This window comes from Nuphar pumila, chromosome 7, assembly GCF_984573655.1.
Source record: "Nuphar pumila chromosome 7, dmNupPumi1.hap1.1, whole genome shotgun sequence".
NCBI classification, from domain to species: domain Eukaryota; kingdom Viridiplantae; phylum Streptophyta; class Magnoliopsida; order Nymphaeales; family Nymphaeaceae; genus Nuphar; species Nuphar pumila.
The window spans coordinates 37,716,487-37,730,628 of NC_143255.1; the positions used below are offsets into that span (position 1 = coordinate 37,716,487).

At 37.9% G+C, this 14,142-nt stretch overlaps 1 long non-coding RNA gene across 2 annotated transcripts in view; it reads right to left on the reverse strand.

Moving 5' to 3' along the window:
• Window positions 1–739: 739 nt before the first annotated feature.
• The window catches only part of LOC149831960 (uncharacterized), a 52,637-nt gene continuing 39,234 nt past the window's right edge, over window positions 740–14,142 (reverse strand). The window contains exon 3 of one of the 2 annotated variants that reach the window (XR_016433319.1): window positions 740–1,102. This is a non-coding gene — a long non-coding RNA (uncharacterized LOC149831960). The remainder of the gene's footprint in view (window positions 1,103–14,142) is intronic. The other variant, XR_016433320.1, reaches the window with a different exon arrangement.

Genomic DNA, 14,142 nt, shown 5'->3' on the forward strand with positions numbered 1-14,142 from the left:
TGGAATCACCCTCTCTCTCTCTCTCTCTCTCTCTCTCTCTCTCTCTCTCTCTCTCTCAAGCGTGCATGTGCATGCACGCACATACGCACATATAGAGTAGTGGTCTAAAACAATCTTATCTCTTAACTGTTGTAAATGGCTTAAAAGGCATGGGCATAGGTGTTTGTTTAATTTAAACTTACAGATGTATTCTATTTAATTTTTAGTAGAAAACATGATTTAGATGATGTACTTTCCATGTTTAGAAGTATTTTTAAAGTGATAAAAAATTAATGGCTCATATCACACTAAACTTGATGATGAAAAAAAACATATTTTCTGGTTAATTTGACTTAATCTAGGACATGTTTAGTAAATAGACAATGATAAACATATCTACAAGTTCAGATTAAGCAAAAGATGTCTGTAATTATATTTTCTTGTAGTGTTTAGGACTCTCTCTCTCTCTCTCTCTCTCTCTCTCTCTCTCTCTCTCTCTCTCTCTCTCTCTCTCTCCGACCAATATTCTTCTTAATCATCAATGAAAGAACAGTAAGGCAGCCAAAAAGTAGATAAATGAATCACAATTTGTGGCTTAAAGTGAATGTAAGACTTCCTAAGTGATCTTCTCTGTAATTCTTAATCATCAATGAATGAGAGGGGCACATTAAGGCAGCTAGAAAGCAGAATAAGGTATATCAATGCACTGCACCTAACCCCAGCTTGCCTATCTGAAAAAAAAAGGATATCTCAATGCATAGCTTGAATAAACTTAAGACTTCTTAAATCATCTGCTTAGTAAATATTCAACTGACACAAGGATAATAATTCTTAGGCTATATGGATAGTAATTTAGTGGAGAATACTCCTTCCATTTGTTAGTCTTTTAGGTACAAATACAGCAAAAAAATTACTCCATTTCTTTTCCAGACTAGCACAATTACCACCATAGAACACCGCCACCATCACCATCACCACTGTCGCCACTTTTGTCGTCTTCTACAAATGTAAGTCAATATGGGTAAGGAACATATTGCGGAATGCTTGTATACGGAACATTGGCGCCAGTTGGTTGAAATGATCAGATGCCAACATGTGCATCAAAGCTAAACCATCTAGCCTGCTGCATGACACATGCATCTAGAGTAACTGCTAATACAATTATTGAAACATTCATGCAAGGTGCACATGAAAATTCAGAAAACAGAGAATTTTCATAGATTCACAGAGTTTGTCCATGCCTAGGTACTAAAAAACAATCATGGCAAAGTTTTTTTTATCTTGAAAACAACTCCCTATCAATAGCGAACTATTTAGAGAAGGGTTAGCTGGTTAAACTACAATCCAATATGAAAACATACTAAAACATAGATTATGTCAGCAGTACAGTGAAGAATCAACCACGCAATTTGCTTATGCAGACAAAAGCAGTAAAGAACATTGCAGAAGGAATTGGATGGGCAAGCTGTCACCAAAGAAAACCTACTCATAAGACTAGCCCTACTAACACACTTAGGAAGGAGTTAGGTGATTTTGGGGTTTCTGCTTGGCCTCTACAAACCATAGTATCACATTGTTTCAGTAATGTACAGACTGTTTGGTGGAGGAATGGTTTAAGTTGGGGTACGGTTGAGAACAAGAATGTTATATCTTATTTAAATGTCCATATTTTATGCACTTAAAATATCTCCTACCCTAGATGTGATGCCAGCTTAGAAAAGAATAATAGGTGCAGAAAAAGGTCGCTTGTGTAAAAAATTTCAAGTTGAAGCTGACATTACTGACAAGGATTGACATCTGATCACGCAGTTTACATAAAATTGCCAACAGTAGTACCCCTTCTTGGGTTCAGCTCTATGGAGACTAAACTAAACGCCTAGCTTGTTGTTGTTGCTGTGTGTGTGTGTGTGTGTGTGTGTGTGAGAGAGAGAGAGAGAGAGAGAGATTCTCCATGGAGGGAGGTGTGATCCCATTTTGATAGGAAATAGGTTTTTTTGGCATTTATTACGTGGATCGTGGATATGTTTGCTTCACCCATCTTGAAAAAGGAGACCCTTTTTGCCATGAAAGAGGGCTTCTTTCATGGGAAAGGGAAAACAAATGACCCCTAAGGGAATGGTGAATGCACTTGGGAGAGGAGGGCTGGTGGGATAGGAAAATGAGCTAAATTATCCGAACTCAAGCTGTTTGGGCTTTTTCTCATTTAGGTTCATTCCTAGATCAAGCTCAGGCTTCAGCTCATGAGCTGAGCACAGCTCAAACTGGCTCATTTAAAATGAAAAGTTAATTTCTGGAATACATTTCTGACAAAGGGCTGAAGCAAAAGAACTTGGGTTTAGGATACATTTATAGATCCATTTTGTGTTTTTCGGATGTTTCCTAATTAAGTGTTTTAAATAGGATTCGAATCTACCTTAGATGCAGATTAGATTAGGGTTTTTGCTTTCTCCTATAAATATTGATTGTAAAGACTTTTATTTTAGAGATGTGTGAATTGGTTCATGAGTATTTTCTTTAATTTTTTGCATATTTTCCACTAGACCTCTAGTTTTCCCTAGTATAGTGTAGCAATTTGGTAGATCATAGAGTTCTTTGTGAATCCAACAACGGAATTGCATCAATTCCATAATGAAGATTGAACTTGTGAGTTGTGATCTGTCATGCTTGTAACTTACAAGCTCGCAGCTCAACCAACATACCATATAATTTCGATAAAATTATACATATATTTGTCATAGCAAGCCTATAAATCGAGCTGACCGAGCACACTTGGATCATCTCAGCTCATTTATACTGAAAAAGCTACCCATGGCCTGGTTCCCTGAGCTTTACTTGACAAGCCTGAACCAGCTTCATGTGAGCTGAAACAAGCTCAACCACAAGAAACTCAGTTCATTTCCCAACCCCATGAGAGAGAGAGAGAGATTTGCCTCAAAATATTTGACACAAGATGTCACAGTTTTAACTGCTCTTCAATTAAAAGAATACAACCACAGTATTTGAAGCAGCATCGTACATCCATGGAACCACAGCCTTGAATTACTAGGATGACTTATTAGAGTCCATTAAATTCTTAGGGGGCTTTTGTTTCAGTCTAAAATGAGGGAAGTAGGCACAATTTTGTATGAAATGGGCCTCTTTCCCACTGAGTGTGAAACATACACAAGGTAGGATCCTGCGGTGGGGCACACATTTTTCATACAAATGGGCACATTTCATATGTAAAATGTGTCACACCACCCTCTTCTGGGAACAATTTCCCACTAGCATGTGGTTTCATGCAACTGTACATTCCCTCTACCAGCATGCAACAAACATGCCTTAGTGCAACCGGCCACAGCAAAAGGAAGGAAACGGGGGAAAAGGAAATGTCATCAACAGCTACATTGGTGAAAATAGACCAATTCAGATAAACAAGTACAGAAAGGTAAATGTCTTTGGTTGCCATCCCCTTGAGCAGATTATGTGACTGGATCTCAAAGACCACATTCTTTCAAAAAGTCTCCTACTTGTATTCTTAGGCCTGTTTATTTTATTCCCATGGAAGGGTACCCTTTTGAGGGAAGTGGCACGCCTTTTAAAAAAACCTGCCAGCATGACCTTCACATGAAAGCGGGGAAGTGGCATAATTTTATGAATAATATATACATTCTATATGCATGATTATATGTGAAATGAGTATTAATAACCCTTGTTTAATCGATATCCAGCATGATCTTGCAGGGCACTTTTTAATTTCAAAAAGAGAAAAAAATGAATAAGTTGAACCCATTTGAGTATTTTAGGAAAATTAAGTCTTTTACAAACAGCTTTTTTAGAAAATAGTTTTGAAAATGGAGGCTTTGTGAATTTATTGAAAATTTGAACAATGTTTTAGAAAAATTATGAAAACACCTCCAAAAACCTAATTACGCTTTATAAATATTAGAGAATGAGAAGAGGGGGGCGTCTCTCCTCTTGAGATTCACGCCCCCTCCTTTCTAATCTCCTCTCTATCTCTCCTCCAGCTGGTTCTCCCTAGAGATAGGTGGGAAGCTCGCTTTGTAATGACCCCAACTCATACCTCTTAAAAATGCGAAAATATTTTTTTTTTAAAACAAGTGCGAAAACAATCCCAGAGACCCGGGACCTTACAGTTAAACACAACCACCACCACCACAAAGGATCTTAAATTCATCTTTCATATCAAACCAATCTTCATTTATTTAAATGTAAGGAGTCTGAGACATAATTAATTAAAAGTAAAGAAAGCAAAATGAAAAACAAAAGCAATGAACCACGTTGTCCAAAGAATCTACCTTATAGTCGTGTGGTCCTCTCGTGACTCTTCTCAGAAACAGGTCACCTTACTAGGCATCTGAGTCTGCGAAAAACACCAAAAGTAGGGTGTCAGAATTCAAAGAATTTTGCGTACAGGTTCTTTTAATGAATCAAATAAAAAAAAGAACATGAATAAGATCCACGCAATAATTTAGAGAGACATATTCATAATTCGAATAATCATTCATACAATAGATAACATTTATTAAGCATGAGGGAACATTTAATAATAACAGATCTTACAATCTAAGCATTAACGATATTTAACAAGCATTAAGGGACAACATCATGCATTCATCAATATATCACAATTAAAGGAATAAGTACATATGCATGATCTAATGCATAGCAAGGCTATGCATGATTTCAATGCAATGCATAATTTATTATCTTTAATCAATTTTTCTCTTATATGCATGTCCCTATTAGGATGCACACACAATTAAGTTCTACTTTTTTTTTAATACCATTGTCCGCGGATACTCAAAACGGGTAAGAATTTTCGAGGTCAAGTAAGGTTCCCAGGGTAACTTAACACACAAGTTGTATTTATTACTGGGTTCCAAACTTAGCCCTCGATCGATATCATGAAACAGCACCATCCATCGAAACATTAAAAAGCAGCATCTAATGTCGGGACACCAGAAAAAACAGCATCCACAAGTATTACTTTTCGGTATACCAAAACAACAGTTGTCTACACACCACTCCCAGGAAAAGTGACGGACTTTCCCTAAAACTGTGTTCAGAAGAAGAACCTCAATATCAGGTTCAGGGGCAACAACAACGCACACAAAGTTTTAGTATCCTCACGGTTTCCCCAAAACCGCAATATCCAAGATTCTCACACTAAAGAAAGGACATCAAAGAAACATAAATTTCACTGTTATTTACTTTCTTTTATCTTGTTATTAATTCATTTCTTTTACATTTGCAAATCAACATGCAGAATTAATAACATAAGCTTGCAAATCAACATGCCAAGCTCTTCACGGTCCACCCGTGGCATCAATAGACAGTGCAATTAGAATCATAATGTCAAAACGAGATCTTTGCAATCATAAACGAGTAAAGTAAGGACCACACCGACTCAAGGCTTCCGCAGCCTATGATTATCCATCTTGATCATATATGCATTAATATGCAAAAATCTTAAGGAGCATGCCAATGCATTCTTTTCATATCACATGCCTTTCAATGTACAATCATGCATGTCAATTCAGAGATATGCATGAAACAACAATAATATTCATATGCATGCGTACGAGTTCGCATAACCATGTTAATTGCAGGCCTTCATTTAATTCACATGTTCATATCAAATGCATGCTTTCATTTAGAACTCCCTTCACATAACACCTATGAATACTTATGCAAGTAGGTTCACGCAATAGCGTGTCCGATTCATGTACCCAGGATGCATATAACACTTGGATGATGCATGAGGAAAAACTCATTATTTTAGCATGCTTAACTAAGTCCGTTTCTATGAGTGACTTTTGGAAACTTAGGTGGCAATACAAGAATCTTCCACCCTTCAGCATACATAAAGTCTGGTGCAAATAACGAAAAATTTAAAAACTTAATTACATAGTTGTACATTTTCATTTTATAAATGCACCTGCACCATAAACAAAACTTGGAATGACATAATGTGTATGCATATCATAACCAGCCAAAATCATGTGGAAAGTGCCATTCTTAACATATAATGAAATCAAATTACCTACACTAAACCAAATCTGAAAGTTTGCATATATGACCGAATATATATATATATATAGGGATTAGTCCAGCACCCAGCCGACTGGTTCGATTAACATCAATCATTGTCAATGTAACCAGAATTGGGACAAGTGTGCGCTTGTTATAAATTTATAATAGAGCAAACCTAAAGCAGCTACATCAAGTGTGCGCTTGTTATAAACTTATAATAGAGCAAACCTAAAGCAACTGTTAAAATGTACTCTGTAATATATATATATATATATATATATATATATATATATATATATATATATATATATTATTTAATATTATTATATTATCTTTTAATATTTTCTTTTTTTATTTTTCTTTATTTTCTTTTTTAGCATCTAGTTCAATAGAAACTAGATATTTGATCCAGTCAAGTTCCTGTTGGAACTTGACTGTGCAAACAGCTGTTGGACTGTAGTCCAACAGCTATAATAAATGTTGTTGGACTACAGTCCAACAGCTATAATAATAAATGTTGTTGGACTGTAGTCCAACAGCTATATTAAGAGACGTTGGAATCCAACGTCTCTTTTGGAGAGCTCAAAATGAGCTCTCCTCTCTCCCACTTTTTTGTATATATAGGGGTGAACCCCTTCAATGTATATCACTATGCTTCTTAAGCATTTTGTTCATGAATAAAGTATTATTTATTTTTCAAGTGTTCTTCCTTTTATACCCTTTCAAGGGTCATGCTTGTAGTGTCTCCAATAGACACTTGTTTGTGAGTTATTTGTGCATTTGTTGAAGACCACCATTTCATTACAGCAACTACATCTGATATTAAAAAGGTTAGGCTGATATACCTACATGGATCATAGATTATGTGGTACTGCGATTTATCCCACTTTATTATGCAAAACACAAACATTACAACCAAGTCTTTTAACACTTAAAAGGCTAAATCAGCAAGGGGAAATTCAGTAACCCAAGGAAAAGAAAAGGAAAGAATACACCAGTTTGAAGTACACACCAACATAAGCCAAATGGCGAAAATCATGCACAAAGATTCGCTAATGATCTTTAGTAAATAAGTGGTATGATACATCTAAAAACAATCAATTTGGTGACCCTCCCAACATGCATAAGAGTCCGAAAGTCTTTTAGGAATAAGAAAATATTCCACCAAACACAAAATAAGGTAACATTAATTTGGGTTTAGAATGACAATTGTGAACATATTGAAAGTTGGCACCAAGAAACAACAGGCATCAGCATGATGCAAGACAAAAAAAAAAGTGTAAGTAATAACCTGAGGTCAGGAAGCAGAGCAATGAGACATCTGATAAGTTTGCAAGGTTAAGGCATCAAAGACAACTTCCTATAATTAAGGATAGCATGCCAGACATGATGGAATTGTACCAACATAGGATACTTAACTAATTATCGGCATCAGTCACATCACCCATTTACCTCGGTAATTGAAATTTTCTCTCCATGTGTTCTGTTCCACCAATTATGACATGATAATACTACAGACACTTGCACTTAGACAGCACAGGAAAAAGAATAATGACCTCACACAACACATAAAAGAATAACTAGAATACCAAGGATAATGGATGGGACACTTCTATGAACAATAAACACAAGTGAAAACATATTTCCCTCAGCAAGTAGCAATCTGTAACGTTGTAAGCAGAAAATTCTGAAGTGTACAGGGAGATGCCAGGTACTACAGTATAAAGCTTATGGAAATGTCATTCTTCTATCAACTCTAGAAGGTGAAAACTAGAGGACATAAGACTACAACATACTCCTCGACTCTACCAAACTATTGCATGGGATACAAATCTATGTTCCCATTCTTATTCAAAATCAAAAGAGAACCCGTACCTCTGAACCGGTGCTTGGGGGCTGCGGCTATTGCGAGAAGGAGAGTGCTTCCACCGACCTCGACTGCTCCAGCACCGTGAAGGGGATTCCGAGAGGAAGAGAGAGAGAAGTCGAGAGATAGAGGGACAACGAGAGGCGAGGTCGGCAGAGAGAGAGGGAGGAAGAGAGGAGAGCGAGGGAAACGAACTTGGGATCCCCCTTTTGAAGGGGAAAGCCCGGAAAGGGAGGAGACGACATACCTCCCGGCAGTTGCGCTCCGACCCCCCCCCCCCCCCCATTGTGATTTCCTTATTGCGGGGTTAGGGTTCACTCTGAACCCTAAGCCTCTCTTTTTATTGGGCAACACGTATCGGGTTGCCTTTATCAACCTTTTTTTTTAAGCGGGGTGCGGTCCGAGTCCTGACCCGAGACCCGGAAACCAACATATAGTTGGGTCCGCACCTCACCCATACGATGAGGATCCACAAGTTGGATCTGAATGGATCCAACAGTGGATCCTTGAGTTATATATATTTCCTATGTTTATTTTATATATTTATATATATAATAATATTATTATTATTTATTTAAATATTTATTTCTTTTCTAATAGGTTTACATGATATTATATGTATTTTTATCTATATATCTTTATGGGTCCTGGATCCAAAACTTGGATTCCAGGCCCAAATCAAATAATTTACGCATTATAATAGAAAATTTTTTTAAACAAATAACAAAAATACGGTTATTACATCCTTACCCCCTTAAAAGAATTTTTCCCTCGAAATTAGAACATACCAAATAGGTATGGGTAGCACCAGGATCAAATATCACACGAGCCAATTATTCGACAATTAAGACGATACTTTCAATTAGAGTAGTCTGATCATCCTGCTTGATAGTCGTAACGACATAAACTCTCTCGTCGGTCCTTCGCTGACGTTGTTGTTGAGGCTTCTGCGGTTGTGGTTGTTGTCCTCCTTGAGCCATTGGTTGGTTAGGACAGTAGAGAGCGATGTGCCCAGGTTGTTGGCACCGATAGCAAACCCTCTTGAACATCAGACAAAAACCCTGAGGATGGCTTTTGTTACACCTGCAACACATCGATTGGGCCTTCCCCCGCCGAGGTCGTCCTTGTTGCGCGCCCTGCTGACCTCCTCCCTTGGTTTGTTGCCTCTTGCCTCCCTGCTCCTTCCCACCAGCGGGTGGGTTCTTCCTCGCACTACCAACCGAACTAACTCCATTGTTGCCCTCCTTTTGTGAGTCACCCCTGAACCTTTCCCATTCCTCATTCAGAACCGCAGCAGTCTCAATTGCTTCTTCCAATGTAGTGGGTCGGCCTCCCAACACCCAAACTTGGAGTTCGTCCTTCAGCCCACGCACATACTTCATCACCCTCACCTTCTCATTCTTGAATAGGTTTGGGCAGTATCTCTCAAGACTCCGGAATCTAGTGGTGTAGTCCACCAGACTCATGTTCCCCTGAGTTAAGTCGAGGAACCTCTGTTGCATCTGCTCCTCAGCATAGGAGGAAAAATATGTGTCTAGGAACTCCTCTCTGAACACCTCCCAGGGAATCACGTCCATATCGGCGAACTTCACCCTTCGTAGGGTGTCCCAATATTTCTTGGCATCGCCCTTTAGATGACATGTGCCAAATGGTGTCTTCTTGTCCTCGAGGACAGGTAGGACGTCAAACGCCCGCTCAATCTCTTCAACCCAGCTCTCCACTGCTTTTGGGTCGGCCTTACTTGCAAAAGTCGGCGGGTCGAACTTCAAGAAGCTCTAGAAGGAAACGCCGCATGTATTCGGAACAACCTCGACAGGAGGGTCACGAGCAGCAACCTGCGCAGCCTGCATAGCCTATGCCGCCTGCACTGCCTGTGTCATTTGCATTGTCTGGGCCGTCATTGTCTTGGTCAGGGTATAGAAGGCATTCATCATGAAGTCCATCTGCTCCTGCCAGTTTGCGGAAGCACTAATGGAAGACGAAACACCTCTACGTGCATATGACATCTACAACGTACAGATTTTTCGCAAAAATCAAACCTCGATCGATCCTACCCCCTTAGGATTGATCCCGAACAATTTCGTTCATATTATCACATCAAGATTTTTTTTTTTAAATTACACTACCAGAGAACTAAACTATGAAGGCATATAAGCATAAACGATTCAATATATAAAAAAATTATTAAATAGCATTACCAGTGAAGGAGACTGCTCTGGAGTACGAGGCATGACTTATTGACATTCTTGGACATGGCTCACTTACCAAAAGAAAATTTCGATACAAAAGATGATGAAATATAAGATTTTGTGGTGGGCTCTGATACCAAACATGTAACAACCCCAACTCATACCCTTTAAAAATGCATAATTTTTTTTTTAAACAAGTGCGAAAACAATCCCAGAAACCCGAGGCCTTACAATTAAACACAACCACCACCACAAGGGATCTTATACTCATCTTTCATACCAAACCAAATCAAACCAATCTTTATTTATTCAAATGTAAGGAGTCTGATACATAATTAATTAAAAGTAAAAAAAGCAAAATGAAAAACAAAAGCAATGAGCCACGTTGTTCAAAGAATCTACCTTGTAGTCGTGTGGTCCTCTCGTGACTCTTCTCAGAAATAGGTCACCCCACTAGGCATCTGAGTATGCAAAAAACACCAAAAGTAGGGTGTCAGAATCCAAAGAATCATGCGTACAGGTTCTTCTAATGAATCAAATAAGAAAAAGAACATGAATAAGATCCACGCAATAATTTAGAGGGACATTCAAAATTCGAATAATCATTCATACAATAGAAAACATTTATTAAGCATGTGAGAACATTTAATAATAACAGAGCTCACAATCTAAGCATTAATGACATTTAACATGCATTAAAGGACAACATCATGCATTCATCAATATATCACAATTAAATAAACAAGTACATATGCATGATCTAATGCATAGCAGGGATATGCATGATTTTAATGCAATATATGCATAATTTATTATCTTTAATCAATTTTTCTCTTATATGCATGTCCCTATTAGGATGCACACGCATTTAAGTTCTACTTTTTTTTTATTACCATTGCCCGCAGATACTCAAAACGGATAAAAATTTCTGAGGTCAAGTAGGGTTCTCAAGGTAACTTATCACACAAGTTGTATTTTATTATTAGGTTTCAAACTTAACCCTCGATCAATATCAGGAAATAACAGCATTCATCGAAACATTAGAAAGCATCATCTAATGTCGAGACACCAGGAAAAACAGCATCCACAAGTGTCACTTTTCGGTATACCAAAACAACAGTTGTCTACACACCACTCCCAGCCAAATGGCGAACTCTCCCTAAAACTGTGCCTAGGAGAAGAACCTCAATATCGGGTTCAGGGGCAACAACAACGCACACGGAGTTTTAGTATCCTCACGGTTTTCCCAAAACCGCAATATCCAAGATTCTTACACTAAAGAAAATATATCAAAGAAACATAAATTTCACTGTTATTTACTTTCTTTTATATTGTTATTAATTCATTTCTTTTACATTTGCAAATCAACATGCAGAATTAATAACATAAGCTTGCAAATCAACATGTCAAGCTCTTCACGGTCCACCCGTGGCATCAATAGACAGTGCAATTAGAATCATAATGTCAAAACGAGATCTTTGCAATCATAAACGAGTAAAGTAAGGACCACACCGACTCAAGGCTTCCGCAGCCTATGATTATCCATCTTGATCATATATGCATTAATATGCAAAAATCTTAAGGAGCATGCCAATGCATTCTTTTCATATCACATGCCTTTCAATGTACAATCATGCATGTCAATTCAGAGATATGCATGAAACAACAATAATATTCATATGCATGCGTACGAGTTCGCATAACCATGTTAATTGCAGGCCTTCATTTAATTCACATGTTCATATCAAATGCATGCTTTCATTTAGAACTCCCTTCACATAACACCTATGAATACTTATGCAAGTAGGTTCACGCAATAGCGTGTCCGATTCATGTACCCAGGATGCATATAACACTTGGATGATACATGTGGGAAAACTCATTATTTTAGCATGCTTAACTAAGTCCGTTTCTATGAGTGACTTTTGGAAACTTAGGTGGCAATATAAGAATCTCCCACCCTTCAGCATACATAAAGTCTGGTGCAAATAACGAAAAATTTAAAAGCTTAATTACATAGCTGTATATTTTCATTTTATAAATGCACCTGCACCATAAACAAAACTTGGAATGACATAATGCGTATGCATATCATAACCAACCAAAATCATGTGGAAAGTGCCATTCTTAGCATATAATGAAATCAAATTACCTACACTGAACCAATCTGAAAGTTTTCATATATGACCTAATATTGTATATATATAAATATATATATATAGGGATTAGTCCAGCACCCAGCCGACTGGTTCGATTAACAGCAATCATTGTCAATGTAACGGGAATTGGGACAAGTGTGTGCTTGTTAGAAACTTATAATAGAGCAAACCTAAAGCAGCTACGTCTGATATTAAAAAGGTTAGGCTGATATACCTACATGGGTCATAGATTCAATTTATCCCACTTTATTATGCAAACCACAAACATTACAACCAAGTCTTTTAACACTTAAAAGGCTAAATCAACAAGGGGAATTTTAGTAACCCAAGGAAAAGAAAAGGAAAGAATACACCAGTTTGAAGTACACACCAACATAAGCCAAATGGCGAAAATCATGCACAAATTATGCACAAAGATTCGTTGATGATCTTTAGTAAATAAGTGGTATGATACATCTAAAAACAATCAATTTGGTGACCCTCCCAACATGCATAAGAGTTCGAAAGTCTTTTAGGAATAAGAAAATATTCCGCCAAACACAAAATAAGGTAACATCAATTTGGGTTTAGAATGACAATTGTGAACATATTGAAAGTTGGCACCAAGAAACAACAGGCATCAGCATGATGCAAGACAAAAAAAAAAGTGTAACTAATAACCTGAGGTCAGGAAGCAGAGCAATGAGACATCTGATAAGTTTGCAAGGTTAAGGCATCAAAGACAACTTCCTATAATTTGAGGATAACATGCCAGACATGATGGAATTGTACCAACATAGGATACTTAACTAAGTACCGACATCAGACACATCACCCATTTACCTCGGTAATTGAAAGTTTCTCTCCATGTGTTCTGTTCCACCAGTTATGACATGATAATACTACAGACACTTGCACTTAGACAGCACAGGAAAAAGAATAATGACCCCACACAACACATAAAAGAATAACTAGAACACCAAGGATAATGGCTGGGACACTTCTATGAACAATAAACACAAGTGAAAACATATTTCCCTCAGCAAGCAGCAATCTGTAATGTTGTAAGCAGAAAATTCTGAAGTGTACAGGGAGATGTCAGGTACTACAGTACAAAGCTTATGGAAATGTCATTCTTCTATCAACTCTAGAAGGTGAAAACCAGAGGACACAAGAATACAACATACTCCTCGACTCTACCAAACTATTGCATGAGATACAAATCTATGTTCCCATTCTTATTCGAAATCAAAAGTGAACCCGTAGCTCCGAAACGGTGCTTGGGGGCTGCGGCTATTGCGAGAAGGAGAGTGCTTCCACCGGCCTTGACTGCTCCAGCGCCGTGAAGGGGATTCCGAGAGGAAGAGAGAGAGAAGCCGAGAGATAGAGGGATAGCGAGAGGCGAGGTCGGCAAAGAGAGAGGGAGGAAGAGAGGAGAGCAAGGGAAACCAACTCGAGATCCCCCTTTTGAAGGGGAAAGCCCGGAAAGGGAGGAGACGACCTACCTCCCGGCGGTTGCGCTCCTCCCCCCATTGCGATTTCCTTATTGTGGGGTTAGGGTTCACTCTGAACCCTAACCCTCTCTTTATCTACCTTTTTTTTTTAAGTGGGGCGCGGTCTGAGTCTTGACCCGAGACCCGGAAACCAACATATAATTGGGTCCTTGCCTCACCCATACGATGAGGATCCACAAGTTGGATCTGAATGGATCCTTGAGTTATATATATTTCCTATGTTTATTATACATTTTATATATATATATAATATTATTATTTATTTAAATATTTCTTTCTTTTCTAATAGGTTTAGATGATATTATATGTATTTTTATCTATGGATCTTTTATGGGTCCTGGATCCGAAACTTGGATCCCAGGCCCAAATCAAATAATTTACGCATTATAATAGAAAAAAAATTCAAACAAATAACAAAA